Below are 21702 nucleotides of genomic sequence, written 5' to 3'. Positions count from 1 at the left end.
TCCTGGAGGTCTCTGAGATTGTCCTCATTTCTTTTAATTTGTTTGTCTTTTTTCCTCTCAGATTCATTTAATTCTACCATTCTATCTTAGACTTCACTAATTCTATCCTCTGCCTCTGTTAGTTTACTATTTGTTCCCTCCAGAATGTTTCTGGTCTCATTTATTGCATTATTCATTATATAATAACTCTTTTTTATTTCTTGTAGGTCCTTGTTAAACCTTTCTTGCATCTTCTCAATCCTTGTCTCCAAGCTATTTATCTGTGATTCCATTTTTATTTCAAGATTTTGGATCATTTTCACTATCATTATTCAGAATTCTTTATCAAGTAGTTTCCTTATCTCTTCCTCTTTTATTTTGTTTGGTGGGCATTTATCCTGTTCCTTTACCTGCTGGGTATTCCTCTGTCTCTATATCCCGTTTATATTGCTGTCTTTTGGGGTGGCCTTTCTGTATTCTGGCAGTTTGTGGAGTTCTCTTTATTGTGGAGTTTCCTCTCTGTGGGTCGGGTTGTAGGGGAGGCTTGTCAAGGTTTCTGGGTTAGGGAAGCTTGTGTCGGTGTTCTGGTGGGTGGAGCTGGATTTCTTCTTTCTGGAGTGTAATGAAGTGTCCAGTAATGAGTTATGAGATGTCAATAGGTTTGGAGTGACTTTGGGCAGCCTGTATATTGAAGCTCAGGGCTGTGTTCCTGAGTTGCTGGAGAATTTGTGTGGTATGTCTTGCCCTGGAAATTGCTGGCCTTTGGGTGGTGCTTGGTTTCAATGTTGGTATGGAGGCATTTGATGAGCTCCTGTCGATTAAAAATCCCTGGAGTGTGGAGTTCTCTGGTGTTCTCAGGATTTGGACTTAAGCCTCCTGCTTCTGGTTTTCAGTCTTATAGTTACAGCAGCCTCAAGACTTCTCCATCTGTACAGCACCATTGATAACATATCTAGGTTAAAGATGAAAAGTTTCTCCACAGTGAGGGAGATCCAGAGAGGATCTCAGAATTACATGGAGAAGAGAAGAGGGAGGAGGAAGTTAGAGGTGACCCAAATGAGTTGAGGTGGAATCAAAGAGGAGAGAGCAAGCTAACCAGTAATCACTTCCTTATGTGTGCTCTACATTCTGGACCACTTGTAGATGTTCACAGAGTTATACAAAGAAGAGAAGAGGGAGGAAGGAGACAGAGGTGGCCAGGAGGATAAAGGGTGGAATCAAAAGGAGAGAGACAGATCCAGTAATCAGTTCCCTAAGTGTTCTCCACCGTCTGGAACATACAAAGAGATTCACAGAGTTGTGTAGAGAAGAGAAGAGGGAGGGAGGAGATAGAGATGACCTGGTGGAGAAAAAAAGAAAGTCCAAAAGCGGAGAGAGCAGTCGAGCCAGTAATCTCGCTCGCAAGTAAAAATAGGTACTGAAGATTGGGTTCTTAAAGGTACAAAATTGATGACAAATACCAAAAAGGAAAAATTAAAAATCTAGATTAGAGGTTGGATTTTCAAAAATACAACATTAAAGAAAAAAAGTCACAAAAATTATTATATATATATATATATATATATTAAGTTTGTTTTAAAAAATAGGGTCTCATTTTTTTGCAAAATAATAGTAGATTGCAGAAATGAAAATTAAAGGAGTCATAGTAAAATTAAAAATTGAAAAAAAATTGATAGTAAAAATAGGAAAAAATATATCTAGGACTTTCTCTGGTGGTGTTGATGGCAGTGTGGGATCAGCTCATTTTCAGATAGTTCCTTGGTCCAGCTTACAGTTCTCAAGATTGATAGGCCCCTTCTTATGTAGTCAGTACTAACTACAGGGTTTTAATCTAATACACCTGTCACTTCCAAGACGGTTCCCTCTGTTTTTGTTTCTTCTGTTTGCTGGTCTCTTCAGTGTCTGATTTCTGCCCTGACACAAGGGGGCGGTGGTGTACATTTTTTTAGGCTCACTTGTTCAGTCACGCTGTGGGGAGGGAGGGACACTGCAAACAAATAACATTGGCATATGTCACAGTGTCTCAACCACACTGGCCCTGCTCCTGCTCATGGTGAGTGTGCTGTCCCTGCCCACACTGCTCAGGCTCTAAGTTGCTCCCGTGGAACAGTCTGAGGCCAGCCCTTGGATGCATGCACCTCCCAGGTCTAAGCCACTCAGGTTCAGGCACTTGGGTAGTCCTTAGAGGCGCAGAGTCAGTTGGGCCTGCGTTTTGTACCCTTCCCAGGTCCAAGCAGCTCAGATGATGAGGAGTTTGGCGAGTGCAGTCGCTGACTTATCACCTCCTCCATCCCTGCCACTCGGTTTTCTGGGTGTACAACAGGTGCACCTTCTCAGGCGGACATTAACCATCCAGAATCCCCAGAAGTCTTAATTAGCACTGAAGCCTGCTTGCGGTTTGGTAGATAATGCCTCTGGGGCTGCAATTTCCCCCTTCCAATTCTGGCTGCCTGTCACCAGAGGGGGGTGGTTTGCGGCTGGCTAGCTCTGTTCAGTCGTTTGTTCTGTGCACGGGCCTGGTTGTGTCTTAGGGCTTTTTGCGTGGTAGCTATCCCACAGTCTGGTTTGCTAGCCCAAGTTAGTTTGCTCAGATTGCGTTCGGGGCATTTAGGCCAGATCCTTACTCTAAGCAATGCAGCTAGCACCTCCCTGCCCAGCCACCTCTTGCTAGTGGCGAATGCAGGCATCTGCGCTGCTTCTCCACTGGGGGAGTTACCATTGGGCTGGTAATCTGTGAGTTTTAATTATTTATTCATTTTTCCTCCCAATAATGTTGTCCTCTGTGGTTCAAAGGCTCACCACAGAATCGGCAGTGAGAATGTTTCCTGGTGTTTGGAAACTTCTCTCTTTTTAAGACTCACTTCTCGGGATGGAGCTCTGTCCCTACAGGTCTTCTGTCTCTCTTTTTGTCTTTTATATTTTTTCCTGCCTCCTTTCAAAGACAATGGGCTGCTTTTCTGGGTGCCTAATGTCCTCTGTCAGCATTCAGAAGTTGTTTTGTGGAATTTACTCAGCTTTTTAATGTTCTTTTCATGAATTCGTGGGGGAGAAAGTGGTCTCCCTGTCCTTTTCCTCCATCATCTTAAGACCGCCTCCAATATTTATTTCCTTAACATCATAATTTTTGAAAGGATAGTTAAATTTTCAAAGGAATCAAGATTTAGCTCTAAAGAAACTAGTAACTATTGACATCAGAATACCAAAAACTAAATCACACTTTCTTGTGAAAAGAGCAGTCAGTTTCTTTTTTGCTCAGTGTCCAACTCTTTGTGACCCTATGGACTATTACCCACCAGGCTCCTCTGTCCACAGGATTTTCCAGGCAAGAATACTGGTGTGAGTTGCATTCTTCCTCCAGGAAATCTTCCTGACCCAGGGATTGAACTTATGTCTCCTGTATTACCAGCTGAGCCACAGGGATGCTCCCATTTCTCTTCTAGTACATTTAAAATCCCATCATGAGGAAACTATTCAGCATTCTCCACCTGGTGAAGTGACTCAGAAACACCTAATAGTTGATAGACAGATGTCTGTGTCTGCATCATCACACTCCCATATGCAAACTTAACATATTTGATTATGCAGTTTTATCCCAAGCTTAGCATTGGTTTCAGGTTATATTCTGAAACCATTATGAACAAACCATTAAAAAAAAAAAAAGAACTTCAATACAGAAGGTTTAAATTGATACTTTAAAGATAATTTTTATTGTGTTAACAATAAACACAAAAGTAAAATATTCACTTTAATCAAGTCTGTGTTACACTGATTTAGTTCTGCTAGTAACTAGTACATGATCATGCAAAAGCATCATTTCTTCTCTGGATGTAATATTTTATTTGAAAAATAAGTAAGGGCAAGTAAGATTAACTTTAAATCTATACTTCAATAATTTATGTGTAATTTTTGCACATTCTCTGGATAAGTGGAGATATGGCTAATGTAACCATGAAATACAGCATACACATAGAATACTTTCTACTTCCACTTGTTTTCAGGGAATTTAAGATTAATTGTTTTTTATTCTTTAATTTTCAGGGGCAGAGTATGAGAGTCATAGCTTTCTCTTATTTGCCTAAGAGCAGCAGTAAAAAAAATTATTGATTCAGCAAATGTGTTGCAATAAACTTTTGAATTAGGAGAGGAGGAGAGGGAATCCTTGAATTTCAATTTCTAGTCTTCTTAGAACATAGGACTTATAGTTTCAGAATTAAAGAAAAACAAAATTTAACACAGATTATCACATGGGAAATTAAATGAACTGAATTTAATATTAAACCTTATTGCAAAGTTTTTATATCATCCAAGTATAAATAAAGATAAAATATGTTAACATCTGAGAACTTGAAACAAGTTAAATAATATATTTATATCCAAGGTAAAATAATTAAAATGAAAATAAAAATTGGATGATGCAATTAAACAAAATTCATTCTGAAACAACATTGAAAAGGCCAAATAAATAATTATTTAGAGTCAGATTTAAAAGATAGAATGAGAACATTAGAGAATAATGAAGGAGAGCTTAATTACCAACAATTTTAGAAAATACATGCTTATGTGGATATCTCTTGAAGGTCTATATTCTAAGAAAACAACAACACAATCTGTTGTTTATATAACAAAGGAACTGATCAGAAATGGAGGTACACACATGGGAACATTTGCTCTCAGAAGAAAACAACCATGTATTAGTTGGGGAACAACATCTGCTCAGCTAGCTGCTGACTCTCAGTTGTGTCACCCAGGGGAGGAGGAAATGCCTCAGGGAAACCAAGAAGCTTAGCTGTGGCTTGAGTCAAATTAGCACAGTGATTACTTTAACAATAACAAGGATTTATGACATTCAAGTCTTATATTTGAAATGAAGATGTTTTCATAGAGTGAGGAAGAAAAACTTACAAATATTTGATCAAGACCATTGCCTAAATGTCCTACATTAGTTACACATCTGGAACTATAGTAGGGACTCATCTTCGTGGATATTTCTAGGATAAGCTTTAAAGTTTCTGCAGTAACCCTATTCCTCGAAATTGCTCTGCATGCACCCTGCATGAATGAAGTCAATTTGAAGTAGTTAATACAAAAATTAAATTCTACATCAGAAATGATTTTATTTATTTAAGAGCTGCTAATATTAGACTTGTCCAAATCATGCCACTGCTTTAATATTTTGATTCCAAATGATGTTTTTAACTAACTTCATTTCCTGAAGATACACATTTAATTTGCAAAAAAAAAAATAATTAATAATAATTTCAAATTCTTATTATGGCTTGTTACACATATATATCAGTCTTGAATGAATAAATGTAGTGGAGAATAATAGAATAATATAAAAACCCATGCCTTTGTAACCAAGCTTTAGAAATAGAACATTACCGTTTCTGATCTTACATTTAGATCTTTAATCCATTTTGCGTTTATTTTTGTGTGCGGTGTTAGAAAGTGATCTAGTTTCATTCTTTTACAAGTGGTTGACCAGTTTTCCCAGCACCACTTGTTAAAGAGATTGTCTTTACTCCATTGTATATTCTTGCCTCCTTTGTCAAAGATAAGGTGTCCATATGTGTGTGGATTTATCTCTGGGCTTTCTATTTTGTTCCATTGATCTATATGTCTGTCTTTGTGCCAGTACCATACTGTCTTGATGACTGTGGCTTTGTAGTAGAGCCTGAAGTCAGGCAAGTTGATTCCTCCAGTTTCATTCTTCTTTCTCAAGATTGCTTTGGCTATTCGAGGTTTTTTGTATTTCCATACAAATCTTGAAATGATTTGTTCTAGTTCTGTGAAAAATGTGCCTGGTAGCTTGATAGGGATTGCATTGAATGTGTAAATTGCTTTGGGTAGTATACTCATTTTCACTATATTGATTCTTCCAATCCATGAACATGGTATATTTCTCCATCTATTAGTGTCCTCTTTGATTTCTTTCATCAGTGTTTTATAGTTTTCTATATAGGTCTTTAGTTTCTTTAGGTAGATATATTCCTAAGTATTTTATTCTTTTCGTTGCAATGGTGAATGGAATTGTTTCCTTAATTTCTTTTCTACTTTCTCATTATTCGTGTATAGGAATGCAAGGGATTTCTGTGTGTTGATTTTATATCCTGCAACTTTACTATATTCATTGATGATCTCTAGTAATTTTCTGGTGGAGTCTTTAGGTTTTCCATGTAGAGGATCATGTCATCTGCAAACAGTGAGTTTTACTTCTTCTTTCCGATTTGGATTCCTTTTATTTTCTTCTCTGATTGCTGTGGCCAAAACTTCCAGAACTATGTTGAATAGTAGCGGTGAAAGTGGACACCCTTGTCTTGTTCCTGACTTTAGGGGAAATGCTTTCAATTTTTCAACATTGAGGATAATGTTTGCTGTGGGTTTGTCATAGATAGCTTTTATTATGTTGAGGTATGTTCCTTCTATTCCTGCTTTCTGGAGAGTTTTTAACTATAAAACTCCTAGAGGAGAACATAGGCAAAACACTCTCAGACATAAATCACAGCAGGATCCTCTATGATCCACCTCCCAGAATTCTGGAAATAAAAGCAAAAATAAACAAATGAGATCTAATTAAAATTAAAAGCTTCTGCACAACAAAGGAAAATATAAGCAAGGTGAAAAGACAGCCTTCTGAATGGGAGAAAATAATAGCAAATGAAGCAACTGACAAACAACTAATCTCAAAAATATACAAGCAACTTCTGCAGCTCAACTCCAGAAAATAAACGACCCAATCAAAAATGGGCCAAAGAACTAAATAGACATTTCTCCAAAGAAGACATACGGATGGCTAACAAACACATGAAAAGATGCTCAACATCACTCATTATTAGAGAAATGCAAATCAAAACCACAATGAGGTACCACTTCACACCAGTCAGAATGGCTGCGATCCAAAAATCTGCAAGCAATAAATGCTGGAGAGGCTGTGGAGAAAGGAACCTCCTACACTGTTGGTGGGAATGCAAACTAGTACAGCCACTATGGAGAACAGTGGAGATTCCTTAAAAATTGCAAATAGATCTACCTTATGACCCAGCAATCCCACTTCTGGGCATACACCGAGGAAACCAGAATTGAAAGAGACACATGTACCCCAATGTTCATCGCAGCACTGTTTATAATAGCCAGGACATGGAAACAACCTAGATGTCCATCAGCAGATGAATGGATAAGAAAGCTGTGGTACATATACACAATGGAGTATTACTCAGCCGTTAAAAGAATTCATTTGAATCAGTTCTGATGAGATGGATGAAACTGGAGCCGATTATACAGAGTGAAGTAAGCCAGAAAGAAAAACACCAATACAGTATACTAACACATATATATGGAATTTAGGAAGATGGCAATGACGACCCTGTATGCAAGACAGGGAAAGAGACACAGATGTGTATAACGGACTTTTGGACTCAGAGGAGAGGAGAGGGTGGGATGATTTGGGAGAATGACATTCTAACATGTATACTATCATGTGAATTGAATCGCCAGTCTATGTCTGACGCAGGATGCAGCATGCTTGGGGCTGGTGCATGGGGATGACCCAGAAAGATGTTATGGGGAGGGAGGTGGAGGGGGTTCATGTTTGGGAATGCATGTAAGAATTAAATATTTTCAAAGTTTAAAAATAAAAAAATAAAAAAAAAAAAGAAATAGAACATTACCAATAATTATAAGCATCACAGTATACCTATTAGCAATTGCATACCTTCCTTAAATACAAAATTGTACTAAATTTTGTTATCATCTTCAAACTCTTTAAAATAATTTTTCCATATAAGAATAATGCTTTCAATTTGTGAAGTTTTATACTTCACAATAAAACAATTTCCCAGCAGATAGAACTGATCAGTTTAAATACAACTGACACCTTGAAGATGCATTAAACAATACAACATGTGTCATTAATCTTTTACTACTTGAATTAACTTAATCATTCTAGTAAGAAAATAATACCAATATGATCATGATAGAATGAATATAGAGGCAACCTTTATACCACAAGCTTAACAAGTCTGTTTTATTTAACAAAATAGATGTTTCTGTGTTATATTTTGTCTTATTTTTCATATTTAACCATGTATATTTATGATTAAATATAGAATTTTCTTTAAAAAATTAATTTTATTGGAATATAGCTGCTTTACAATGCTGTGTTATTTTCTGCTATACAGCAAAGTGAATCAGCTATATATGTAAATATATTCTCTCCTTTTTGGTTTCCCTTCCCATTTAGGTCACCATAAAGGACTGAGTAGACTTTCTTGTGCTATACAGTAAGTTCTCATTAGCTGTCTATTTTATACAAAGCTGTTGTGTGTGTGTGTGTATATATATATATATATATATATAGATATAGATATAGATATAGATATAGATATAGATATCTCCATCCTAATCTCCCAATTCATCCCATCCCTCTTCCCCCTGGTATCCATATATTTGTTCTCTATATCTGTGTCTCTATTTCTACTTTGCAAAATAAGTTCATCCATATCATTTTCCTAGATTCCACATATAAGCTATATTATATAATATTTTTTTCTCTTTCTGACTTAATTCACGATGTATGACAGTCTCTATATCCATCCATGTCTTTGCACATGGAAAATTTCATTCCTTTTTATGACTGAGTGATATTCCATTGTATATATATACCACATCTTAATTATCCATTCCTCTATTAATGAACATTTAGGTTACTTCCATGACCTGCCTTGTGGCTTCCTTGTGACATCCCTTGTGGTTCAGCTGATAAAGAATCTCCCTGTAATGTGGGAGACCTGGTTTCAATCCCTGGATTGGGAAGATCCCCTGAAGAAGGGAAATGGCTACCTACTCCAGTATTCTAGCCTGGAGAATTCCATGGACTGTATAGTCCATAGGGTTGCAAAGAGTAGGACATGACTGAGCAACTTTTTATTTTATTTTTTTAATTATCCTGCCTATTGTAAATAGTACTGCAATAGAATGGGTGCATGTGTCTTTTTGAATTATGGTTTTCTCTAGGAATATGCTAGGAAGTTATATTGCTGGATCATGTGTTAATTCTAATTTTATTGTTTTTAAGGAACCTCCATATTGTTCTCCATGGTAGTTGCTCCAGTTTACATTCCCAGCAACCATGTAGGAGGGTCACTTTTCTCAGCACCCTCTGCAGCATTTATTGTTTGTAGACTTTTTAATGATGGCCATTTCACATTTTTACCAATGCGAAGTGATACCTCATTGTAATTTTGATTTATATTTCTCTAATAATTAGTGATATTGAGCATCTTTTCATGTGTTTTTGGACAACTGCATACATTGTTTGGATAAATGTTTATTTAAGATCTTCTACCTATTTTTTTAATTGTTTTTTTGCTTTCTGATATTGAGCTGTATGAGCCTTTTATATATTTTGGAGATTAATTCTTGTCAGTTGCTTGGGTTGCAAATATTTTCTTCCATTCTAAGGGTCCTCTTTTCTTCTTGCTTATGGTTTCCTTTGTTGTGCAAACATATAGCTGTCTTTCAGGGACTACACTGTGTGAAAAATAAAAATATATTTTCTTTTATATCATTCTAAAATATATTGAGTTTCATATCTATTTCAATGCTTAAGGCAATGGCACCCCACTCCAGTACTCTTGCCTGGAGAATCCCATGGACGGAGGAGCCTGGTGGTCTCCAGTCCATGGGATCGCGAAGAGTCGGATACAACTGAGTGACTTCACTTTCACTTTTCACTTTCATACATTGGAGAAGGAAATGGCAACCCACTCCAGTGTTCTTGCCTGGAGAATCCCAGGGATGGGGGAGCCTAGTGGGCTGCTGTCTATGGGGTCACACAGAGTCAGACACGACTGAAGTGACTCAGCAGCAGCAGCAGTGCTGTGTAACAGTGTCTTTAAGCCATTAAGGAGAGGCAATACATGCATGTGTGCTCAGTCACTTCAGGTACGTCCAGCTGCTTGTGACCATAGCCTGCCAGGCTCCTCTATCCATGGGATTCTCCAGACAAGAATACTGGAGTGGGTCGCTGTGCCTTCCTCTAGCAAATCTTCCTGACCCAAGGATAGAATCCACGTCTCCTGCATCACAGGCAGATTCTTTACCCACAGAGCCACTAGGAAAGCCCATGAGAGGCAAAACTCAGAGACAATAGCAAACACACACAAGAGAACATAATCTTTTTATCCTCCAGAAAATTATAGTGCATTCATCAGGTGCTGGTTGTTATACTTTTTTTTAGTAGTCAAGGGATGAGGGATTTTATAAAGTTTTGTGTGTGCCTGTTTTTAAGCTGTTCTCTTTTAAGAACATCAGAGCCCCTCTTCTATAGTTATTTTTGTGATGCTGGGACAGAAACTTGGTAAACCACATTTCACCTTTACAGGCTGGTCTACTGGTATACCCTGACTTTTGGGAAGTGCTAGGAAAAGAGATTAGTAAGCTTAAAAACTGATGCTTTTAAACTGTGGTGTTGGATAAGACTCTTGAGTCCCTTGGACTGCAAGGAAATCCAACAAGTCCATTCTGAAGGAGATCAGCCCTGGGATTTCTTTGGAAGGACGAATGCTAAAGCTGAAACTCCAGTACTTTGGCCACCTTATGGGAAGAGCTGACTCATTGGAAAAAACTCTGAAGCTGGGAGGGATTGGGGGCAGGAGGAGAAGGGGACGACAGAGGATGAGATGGCTGGATGGGATCACTGACTCGATGGACGTGAGTCTGAGTGAACTCTGGGAGTTGGTGATGGACAGGGAGGCCTGGCATTCTGTGATTCATGGGGTCTCAAAGAGTCAGACACGACTGAGCGACTGAACTGAACTGAACTGAACTGAACTGAGGTTTAAAAAGGAAATACAGACTTGTTTCTTGCTTTCTGTTTCCTGTTCCAACCGTTTCACAGAAGCAATAAGTGTGCACCGAGGCAGTGGCTGCTTATTTCAGTAACAGCTGTAGGTTTCAATTTCCATGTTTGGTTTTGGTTTTTGCTTGTTTTTTTCAGACGAACAGATTCAGACATACTAGGCCCCCTAAGTTACGTGCTAAGCCAAGCCCCCTGCTTAGGAATTCATGTCCTGATTCCAATTGATTTGTCATTCAGCCTCAAAGATACTCAAAGACAGTGTGGCCCTTTTCTTCAGAGATCTAAGTCCCAGCCCTCTGGGTCCTCTGCTTCAAAATCTTTTGTTCTCTTGGTTCCCAGAGCTTTATGAACAGAGCTTTAGCTACTTTATGTGAGTACCATTTCTGTAATTTTTCAATGCTCAGTCTTTGAAGTTAATACACCATTAAGTATTTTTTAAAATAATAAGTACTATTTATTAAAATGTCTATCGTGATTTTCATTTTTCTGGAGTAGACCTTGACTTATGGACTATAGTTAAATTTCCTTAAGAATGCCCTTCATAAATTAAGATGATTGTCTTTCAGGGTAATGTGGCTTTAGGTGAGGCTGACTCTCTTCAACTGTAGCCTTGGGCTTCCCTCATAACTCAGTTGGTAAAGAATCCACCTGTGATGCAGGAGACATGGGTTCAATTCCTGGGTGGGGAAGATCAGCTGAAGAAGGGATAGGCTACCCACTCTAGTATTCTTGGGCTTCCCTTGTGGCTCAGCTGGTAATGAATCCTCCTGCAGTGCAGGAGACCTGAGTTTGGTCCCGGGGTTGAAAGGTCCCCTGGAGAAGGGAAAGGCTACCCACTCCACTATTCTGGCCAATAATTCCATTGACTGTTCAGTCCATGGGATCATAAAGAGTTGGACATTACTGAGCAACTTTCACTTCACTTCACTTCTACTCTAGCCATCAATAAAAATATGACTATGGTATTTTAAAACAATTATAAACTATTATTAAAACTCACTTATCTGATCCTTTTACATTTAGAATTCTAAATAAATGAAAAATCATAGTTTTATTTGTGACTTTGGAACTAGGATTTTGAGGGAATTTTTCTCCTCTCAATTCTTAAAGTAAACCATGTTGCACTACATGTAGATTATAAAATATTATAACACATGTTTAAACTGATTAAAATTAACAGGGTTTTATTTTGGAATGTCATATTTTTAGAAGATTATAGACAATTTTGCTCAAGAAAAATAAAACAAAAAATAATCTTGTATTCTCTCCATCCCTATATATCTTATGGGTAAACCAATTAATGTTTTAGAAGAAGTTACTTATTTACACTTTATCCTTTCAATACATGTAAATTAACATGCCCAGAAAAGATATTATTAATAATAAAATATTGAAAAGGCCAGTAGTGTTGGTGTTTTCCTGAGAATAGGAAACGTTAAATGGTAAGAAGACACACACACACACAAATATTGAAGCCATGAAAGACTGATAAAAACTTTACAGATGGTACTAGTTAAGCAAGAGAACATAAGTCATATAAGTGAGCATGTCATAATGAGAAAGCAAAATTTTCTGAACTAATACACAGGACAATTCATGGAATTCATATATCTTTTGTAATACACAAATACACACATTTCTGAATAAAATGAAAAGTGTAACCTATGACCCAGCTATTCTACTCTTAAGGTTTATCCCATAAAATTTCAACTTCCAGTGAGCATATATGACATACCTGAAATAATATTTATAATACTTCAAAATGAAAACAACCCTAACATCCAGGGGAAACAGTGAAAGGGATTTTAAAAATGTGATATATTAATACAACAACTACTATTAAATAAGCCACAAAGATAGCATATAGTATGATTTCATCTGTGTAAATTTTCAAAAGCTGGCAAAACTAAACTATATTGTTTAATTGTAAAGACAAACAAACAAAACACCCCTTTCCAAGTCAGAGAGTGGTTATCAGCTCAGTTTGGTCACTCAGTCATGTCTGACTCTTTGTGACCCATGGACTGCAGCACTCCAGGCTTCCCTGTACTTCACCAACTACCCGAGCTTGCTCAAACTCCTGTACACCAAATTGGTGACACCATCCAACCCTCTCATCTTTTGTGGTCCCTTTCTCCTCCAGCCTTCAGTCTTGCCCAGCACCAGGGTCTTTTCCAAGGAATCAGTTCTTTGCATCAGGTGGCCAAAGTATTGGAGTTTCAGGTTCAGCATCAGTCTTTCCAATGAATTTTCAAGACTGATTTCCTTTAGGATGGACTGGTTGGATATCCTTGCAGTCCAAGGGACTCTCAAGAGTCTTCTCCAACACCACAGTTCAAAAGCATCAATTCTTCAGTGTTCAGCTTTCTTTATAGGCCAACTCTCACATCCATACATGACTACTGGAAAAACCATAGCTTTGACTAGATGGACCTTTGTGGGCAAAGTAATGTCTCTGCTTTTTAACATTCTGTTTAGGTTGGTCATAACTTTTCTTTGAAGTTGTAAGAGTCTTTTAATTTCACGGCATCAGTGACCATCATCAGTGATTTTCAAACCCATGAAAATAAATTATCCTACTGTTTCCATTCTTTCCCCATCTATTTGCCATGAAGAGATGCGACCAAATGCCATGATATTAGATTTTTGAATGTTGAGTTTTAAGCCAACTTTTTCACTCTGCTCTTTTACTTTCATCAAAAGGCTGCTTAGTTCTTCACTTTCTGGCAAAAGGGTGGTGTCTTCTGCATGTCTGTTGTTATTGATATTTCTCCCGGCAATCTTGATTCCAGATTGTGCTTCCTCCAGCCCAGAATTTTTCATGATGTACTCTGAATATAAGTTAAATAATCAGGGTGACGATACACAGCCTTGACGTATTACTTTCCCAATTTGCAAACAGTCTGTTTTTCCATGTCCGGTTCTAACTGTTTTCTTGATCTGCATACAGATTTCTCAGGAGGCAGTTCAGGTGGTCTGGTATCCCCATATCTTGAAGAATTTTTCTGTTTGTTGTGGTCTACACAGTCAATGGCTTTGGCATAGTCAACAAAGCAGAAGTCACTGTTTTCCTGGAAGTTTCTTGTGTTTCCTATGATCCAATGGATGTTGGCAATTTGATCTCTGGTTTCTCTGCCATTTCTAAATCCAGCTTGAACATCTGGAAGTTCACAGTTCATGTACTGTTGAAGTCTGACTTGGAGAATATTGAGAATTACTTTGCTAGCATGTGGAATAAGTGCGATTGTGCTGTACTTTGAACATTCTTTGGCATTGCCTTTCATTGGGATTGAAATGAAAACTGACTTTTTCCAGTCTTGTTGCCACAGCTGAGGTTTTGAGTGCAACACTTTCACAGTATCACCTTTTAGGATTTGAAATATCTCGACTGGAATTCCATCACTTCCACTAGCTTTGTTCATAGTGATGCTTCCTTAGGCTTCCGTAGTGATGCTTCCTTGACTTCACATCCCATGATGTTTGACTCTGGGTGAGTGATCATCAGTTCAGTTCAGTCGCTCAGTCATGTCCGACTCTTTGCGATCCCATGAATCACAGCACACCAGGCCTCCCTGCCCATCACCAACTCCCGGAGTTCGCTCAGATTCATGTCCATTGAGTCAACACTTCTCATGTGGTGGCCAAAGTACTGGATTTTCAGCTTTAGCATCATTCCTTCCAAAGAAATCCCAGGGCTGATCTCCTTCAGAATGGACTGGATGGATCTCCTTGCAGTCCAATGGACTCTCAAGAGTCTTCTCCAACACCGCAGCTCAAAAGCATCAATTCTTCGGTGCTCAGCCTTCTTCACAATCCAACTCTCACATCCATACATGACTACTGGAAAACCATAGCCTTGACTAGACGGACCTTAGTTGTCAAAGTAATGTCTCTGCTTTTGAATATGCTATCTAGGTTGGTCATAACTTTTCTTCCAAGGAATAAGTGTCTTTTAATTTCATGGCTGCAGTCACCATCTGCAGTGATTTTGGAGCCCCCCAAAAATAAAGTCTGAGACTGTTTCCATTGTTTCCCCATCTATTTCCCATGAAGTGATGGGACTGGATGCCATGATCTTCGTTTTCTGAATGTTGAGCTTTAAGCCAACTTTGTTACTCTCCTCTTTCAATTTCATCAAGAGGCTTTTTAGCTCCTCTTCATTTTCTGCCATAAGGGTGGTGTTATCTGCATACCTGAGATTATTGATATTTCTCCTGGCAATCTTCATTCCAGCTTGTGTTTCTTCCAGTCCAGCGTGTCTCATGATGTACTCTGCATATAAATTAAATAAGCAGGGTGATAATATACAGCCTTGATGTACTCCTTTTCCTATTTAGAACCAGTCTGTTGTTCCATGTCCAGTTCTAACTGTTGCTTCCTGACCTGCATACAGATTTCTCAAGAGGCAGGCTAGGTTGTCTGGTATTCCCATCTCTCAGAATTTTCCACAGTTTATTGTGATCCACACAGTCAAAGGCTTTGGCATAGTCAATAAAGCAGAAATAGATGGTTTTCTGGAACTCTCTTGCCTTTTCCATGATCCAGCCAATGTTGGCAATTTGATCTCTGGTTCCTCTGCCTTTTCGAAAACTAACTTGAACATCAGCAAGTTCACAGTTCACGTAATGCTGAAGCCTGGCTTGCAGAATTTTGAGCATTACTTTACTAGCATGTGAGATGAGTGCAATTGTGTGGTAGTTTGAGCATTCTTTGACATTGCCTTTCCTTAGGGTTGGAATGAAAACTGACCTTTTCCAGTCCTGTGGCTACTGCTGAGTTTTCCAAATTTGCTGGCATATTTGAGTGCAGCACTTTCACAGCATCATCTTTCAGGATTTGAACTAGCTCAACTGGAATTCCATCACCTCCACTAGCTTTGTTCATAGTGATGCTTTATAAGGCCCACTTGACTTCACATTCCACGATGTCTGGCTCTAGATGAGTGATCACACCATCGTGATTATCTGGGTCATGAAGATCTTTTTGTACAGTTCTTCTCTGTATTCTTGCCATCTCTTCTTAATATCTTCTGCTTCTGTTAGGTCCATACAATTTCTGTCCTTTATCGAGCCCATCTTTGCATGAAATGTTCCCTTGGTATCTCTAATTTTCTTGAAGAGATCTCTAGTCTTTCCCATTCTGTTTTCCTCTATTTCTTTGCATTGATCTCTGAAGAAGACTTTCTTATCTCTTCTTGCTATTCTTTGGAACTCTGCATTCACACGCTTATATCTTTCCTTTTCTCCTTTGCTTTTCGCCTCTCTTCTTTTCACACCTATTTGTAAGGCCTCCCCAGACAGCCATTTTGCTTTTTTGCATTTCTTTTCCATGGGGATGGTCTTGATCCCTGTCTCCTGTACAATGTCATGAACCTCATTCCAGAGTTCATCAGGCACTCTATCTATCAGATCTAGGCCCTTAAATCTATTTCTCACTTCCACTGTATAATCATAAGGGATTTGATTTAGTTCATACCTGAATGGTCTAGCAGTTTTGGTTCTCTGGATCATTAAGATCTTTTTTGTGCAATTCTTCAGTGTATTCTTGCCACCTTTCTTAATGTCTTCTGCTTCTATTTGGTCCATACCATTTCTGTCCTTTATTCTGCCCATCTTTGCATGTATTATTCCTTTGGAATCTCTGATCTTCTTGAAGAGATCTCTAGTCTTTCACATTCAATTTTTTCCCTCTATTTCTTTGCATTGATCACTAAGCAAAGCTTTCTTATCTCTCCATTGCCATTCTTTGGAACTGTGTATTCAGATGAGTATATTTTTCCTTTTCTCCTTTGTTTTTAGCTTCCCTTTTTTCTCAGCTATTTGCAAGGCCTCCTCAGACAACCATTTTCCCTTTTTGCATTTCTTTTTCTGGAGATGGTTTTGATCACTGCCTCCTGTACAATGTCACAAACCTCCATCCATAGTTCTTCAGTCATTCTGTCTATTAGATCTAATCCCTTGAATCTAATTGTCACTTCCACTGTACAATCATAAGGGATTTGATTTGGGACATACCTGAGTGATCTAGGGGTTTTCCCCACTTTCCTCAATTTAAATCTGAATTGGGCAATAAGGATTTTATGATCTGAGCTATAGTCAGCTCCCAGAATTATTTTTGCTGATTATGTAAATCTTCTCCATCTTTGGCTGAAAGTAGTTATGGTTCTTTATAATTTTTCCCAGTGTTTATTTATGATGTATATTTTATTAATAAAGATGTTATTTTCAAAATAAAAGGTATGATAATCAAAATTCAAATCATATTTTGTGGTTGGATTTCAAGATAGTGCATACAACAAAGGAACAATTCCTTAAACCAAACATCATTTAATGACATTATATAAAAGCAAAGACGTTGACATGACTATAACAAGAATGCTTTATTATAGATTATTGAACATATGAAATAACACTGATTGGAGTGACAAGAACAAATTTGTATTTCACCCTTAGCATTCATAACTTATATTTAAGTTCATGGTTTTCATCTGTATACATTATATATGTATGTGTATATATATATATATATATATATATATATGTTGACTTTTAGTGTAATGTGGAAAATGCTAAGTATTTATTAATCTGAGGTTATTACATGGCAGCCATTAAAGTTTCTAAGTAAGCTAGAAATTTTTAAGAATTTCATTTCTTGTTAGAAAAATTTGTGCATATACTTTATTGAACACCTTTGGTATGCACTTTTGATGATTTTCTTTTGTTTTGTAATATCTTTTGTAATGTTTTACAAATATGTTTTACATTTTTTTATTATAATGAGAAAAGTATAGAGATAACTGAAAGCAAAACCTGGTCATGAATAGACTAGACTGACATTCTTGTGTTCATGTCATAATTTCTCCTGTCCTTTTAAGTAACAAGTGAGCAGGTGGCTCACTGGTAAAGGATCCTTCTGCCAATGCAGGAGACTTGGGTCTTATCCCTGGGTCAGGAAGATCCTCTGTAGGAGGAAATAGCAACCCATTCTAGTAGTCTTTCTTGGAAAATCCCATGGACAGAGAAGCCTGGCGGGCTATAGTCCATAGGATCACAAAAGAGTCAGGCACAACTGAGTGACTGAGGATCCATGCATGCTTCGAATAACACAAAATTACTAAATTTGAAATGGATCTTATTGAAATTTCTGTCTTTATCTATGTCTATCACAAAACTTAGAGTGCACATTTTCAGTTTGTGTGACAGTTATACTCTACTTTCCTGTGAGGAAAAAAAGCTTTAGCAACAGTAAAATATCTAGCACTATGCTCCTTTCATAATATAAATGTGTGTGTATATATATATATTATTCTCAAAGGCAACTATGTTTCATCTTAACCCAAGCATAGGCATTTCAAATAAAGGATACATACTCTGACTTCAAAGGAATTGCTTAGCAGAATGAATTGAATATGTCTAGCAGAATGTCAGATATTCACATAAAAAGCAGAGGATATAATTTTAACAACTTGAGAAGAATAAAATTAATTCTATTTCAGATTGTTTCTTAACTCTGCTTCTTTGGCATTTCCTTGCTTGGTACTTGAGATTTTTACTTCACAGTGTATTTTATGTTTGTCAAGACAAATTCATCATATAAATGATATTTCAAGAAAAGGACTCTTTTCATGTGTACAGAAATGTATAGTTAAAACCACTTTTTCATAATTATGTAAATTATAAAATTAACTTTTAAGAAGTGTTATTAACTTTATTTATATGAAATAAACTAAATCTCAGTATATTTAGCTACACAATTGCTAGGTGCTCTGCTTTGTAAGCTGCAATATCCTACACACATATTTTTCTTGTTTTAGTAAGGAGTCATGGGCTTATGTCTCAAATACAACACTCACAAATATTTATGTGTTAATAAAGAACTAAATGAAAGAGTCTGGGACAAGAGTCCAGCTTTTTACACTTAGAGGCAATGCTAACATTTGCAAATAACTGTGTTACATAATATTTTATTTTGCCAGGTCATTTTATTATTCTAAAGAATGATCACTGGAAAGAATATGAGTCAACAGCTAATGAACTAATTAGCCACATTGCAAATCTGTGGTCCCTCTCTTATGTGAGAGAGTTTGTAGGACTGGAAAGACTGAGAAGAGAGTTCAGATTCCCATTTGTAACTGTACAGCTTCAACATTGCTTTTAGTCTCCTGTAACTTTTCACTGGAAGACTCTTAAGAGTCCCTAGGGCTGCAGGGAGATCCAACCAGTCCATCCTAAAGGAAATTAGTCCTGCATATTCTTTAAAGGACTGATATTAAAGCTGAAAGTCCAATACTTTGGCCCCCTGTTGTGAAGAACTAACTCATTGGAAAAGACCCTGATGCTGGGAAAGATTGAAGGCAGGAAGAGAAGGGGACAACAGAGGATGAGATGGTTGTATGGCATCACTGACTCAATGGACATGAGTTTTGAGTACACTTTGGGAGTTGGTGATGGACAGGGAGGCCAGGTGTATTGTAGTCCACAGGGTTGCAAAGAGTTGGATGTGATTGAGTGACTGAACTGAACTGAGATTTTCACTTCATAGATGCTGTAGGAATCTAGAAAAAGGAGTAATTTAGGAAAAATATTAGAATTAAATTTGCAGACAGCTTTCTGATTAAATTTAGGATCTGTTATATGATAGCGATTCATATTATAGCCAAAGTCAGAAATAATTCTAAATATGTGAACAAGATTTTCCAAGTTGCTGACTACTTTGGTAAGAGATAGATATTAGCAAATACTATGATCTTCTCATTAAAATATTTACATTGAAATATTTCACTCTTTGATATGTAAGTTTTTATCTTTGAAATATAATTTAGTCTATGATGTTTAAAACTTTTATGGAATTATTTGCTTTTCAATTATTAAACCTTGAGATAGACAAAAATAGAACAAAAATGTGTTGGATTTTTCTGAGAAATAACCTTTTAGAGTCCTAGATGACATAGGCAATCTTTTTTAATTTACATGGCATCTTTGAGCTCCAGATTCACTGAAAATATGTTTAATCATTCTACTGTTATAAAAGGTCTAGTGTAGAATAGATTGTGAACTGTTATGCTTATTTAAATATATTTGAGACATTAAATACATAGCTTTATTGATAAATATATAGGTAATTCCAAGTATCCATGGTATTAGAGATACAGATAACCAAATAATATCTAATTTTTATTTAAAATTGTTTCACACAATGTTTTACATTGCATTTACCTTTAACTTTTTATATTTGAGTGAGAATGGTATTGGTTTGATTATAGAATTAGATTGCTGTCAAATTATGACCGAGAGAAATGAACTCTAGATTAGTTACTAGAAGAAAGCAAGTCTGAAACTGACACTAAACATTTGCTGAAAAAATGCACAAGATTTAAAACCTTATGTTTATAAGTTTAATAATCATAGTGATAATGGTAATCGTTGTTACTGATCATTTACTGAATATTAAGCACACTGCATATATTTTCTTATTTTTGCAGCAACACTATAACAATATACATAGTGGTTTTATTTTTCTACTTACATATGAGCAAAGCTTAGATATGTTACCTAGAATAGCTTTTGTTACATTAATAGTGAATGACAAAACCAGTATAAAAACTCCTGACTCTGTATTCAACCATGAGACTCTTCTACAATGCAGCATTTATTCATCATATTTATTGTATTTAACTCGAAGTTTCTTATTAAAATTCAGGGTTTTAGGGACATCTGTGGTTCAAGGGCATGTGATAATGTTAACATACACTTATATATTTTACTTTGGTGAATTTAGAAATAATTCCACAGAGTTAAAATATAACAAGCATGTTAAAATTATAACATGAAAAAAAGACTTATAGCTATTCCCATTCTAAGTAATTTTAATTTATATATTTAGCAATCAATTGTGCTGTAAATCTACAGTGGCCAAGTACTCCCCACTCCTCTTTTCTACAGTAGGGCCAAAGCGATGTAGCCACTGAGGATGATTAGATTCAGCACAGGCTTTATCTTATGTATAACAGAAGGTAGACAAGGTAAAGAAGAATGTAAGTGAGATTTAATTAAAAGCCAGAGGATGACTGAAGGCTTTTGACAAGAATAAATCAATGCTTTTGATCGTAAGACCTTGCAGAGACTTTGCTGCTGTAATAATAGGAAACCAGCACAAGCAATTGCCTTCAGAGCCTTTACCAGCTGTGATACGTTCTTTGGGTCCTGGCTCGCAGGAGAACTTTTGACGTTTATTGAAGCCCTGGAATCTTTCCATCCATTAAAATGGGAGAAATGAAATGATTCCTATACTGTGGCTTTTCTTAGAAGCACCCTCTACATGCTGTAGACATATGGACATTATATATAAAATGGCTTAGGAACTGGAAAAATAGTAAAACATAGGCTAACTGAAAGCAGTAGGAAATTGAGCTCTGTACCAGAGCTTTCGTGTTTGAATCAATTGGAAGACTTTTTGATTAAATAAACTATAGAGCTATATACAGCTCTTAGCATAGGACTATAAGTAAATAAATTGCCTAGGAATATAAGATTTTTTTCTGTGTAGTTTAATTAAACTTTTCTGCTCATAACTTGTATAATACTGCTGCTACTGCTGCTGCTAAGTCACTTCAGTCGTATCCGACTCTGTGCGACCCCATAGACGGCAGCCCACCAGGCTCCCCCGTCCCTGGGATTCTCCAGGCAAGAACACTGGAGTGGGTTGCCATTTCCTTCCCCAATGCATGAAAGTGAAAAGTGAGAGTGAAGTCGCTCAGTCATGTCCGACTCTTAGCGACCCCATGGACTGCAACCCACCAGGCTCCCCGGTCCATGGGATTTTCCAGGCAAGAGTACTGGAGTGGGGGGCTATTGCCTTCTCCGTGT

Source organism: Ovis aries, chromosome 15 (assembly GCF_016772045.2).
Source record: "Ovis aries strain OAR_USU_Benz2616 breed Rambouillet chromosome 15, ARS-UI_Ramb_v3.0, whole genome shotgun sequence".
NCBI classification, from domain to species: domain Eukaryota; kingdom Metazoa; phylum Chordata; class Mammalia; order Artiodactyla; family Bovidae; genus Ovis; species Ovis aries.
Note: the sequence above shows the minus strand (reverse complement) of the source record.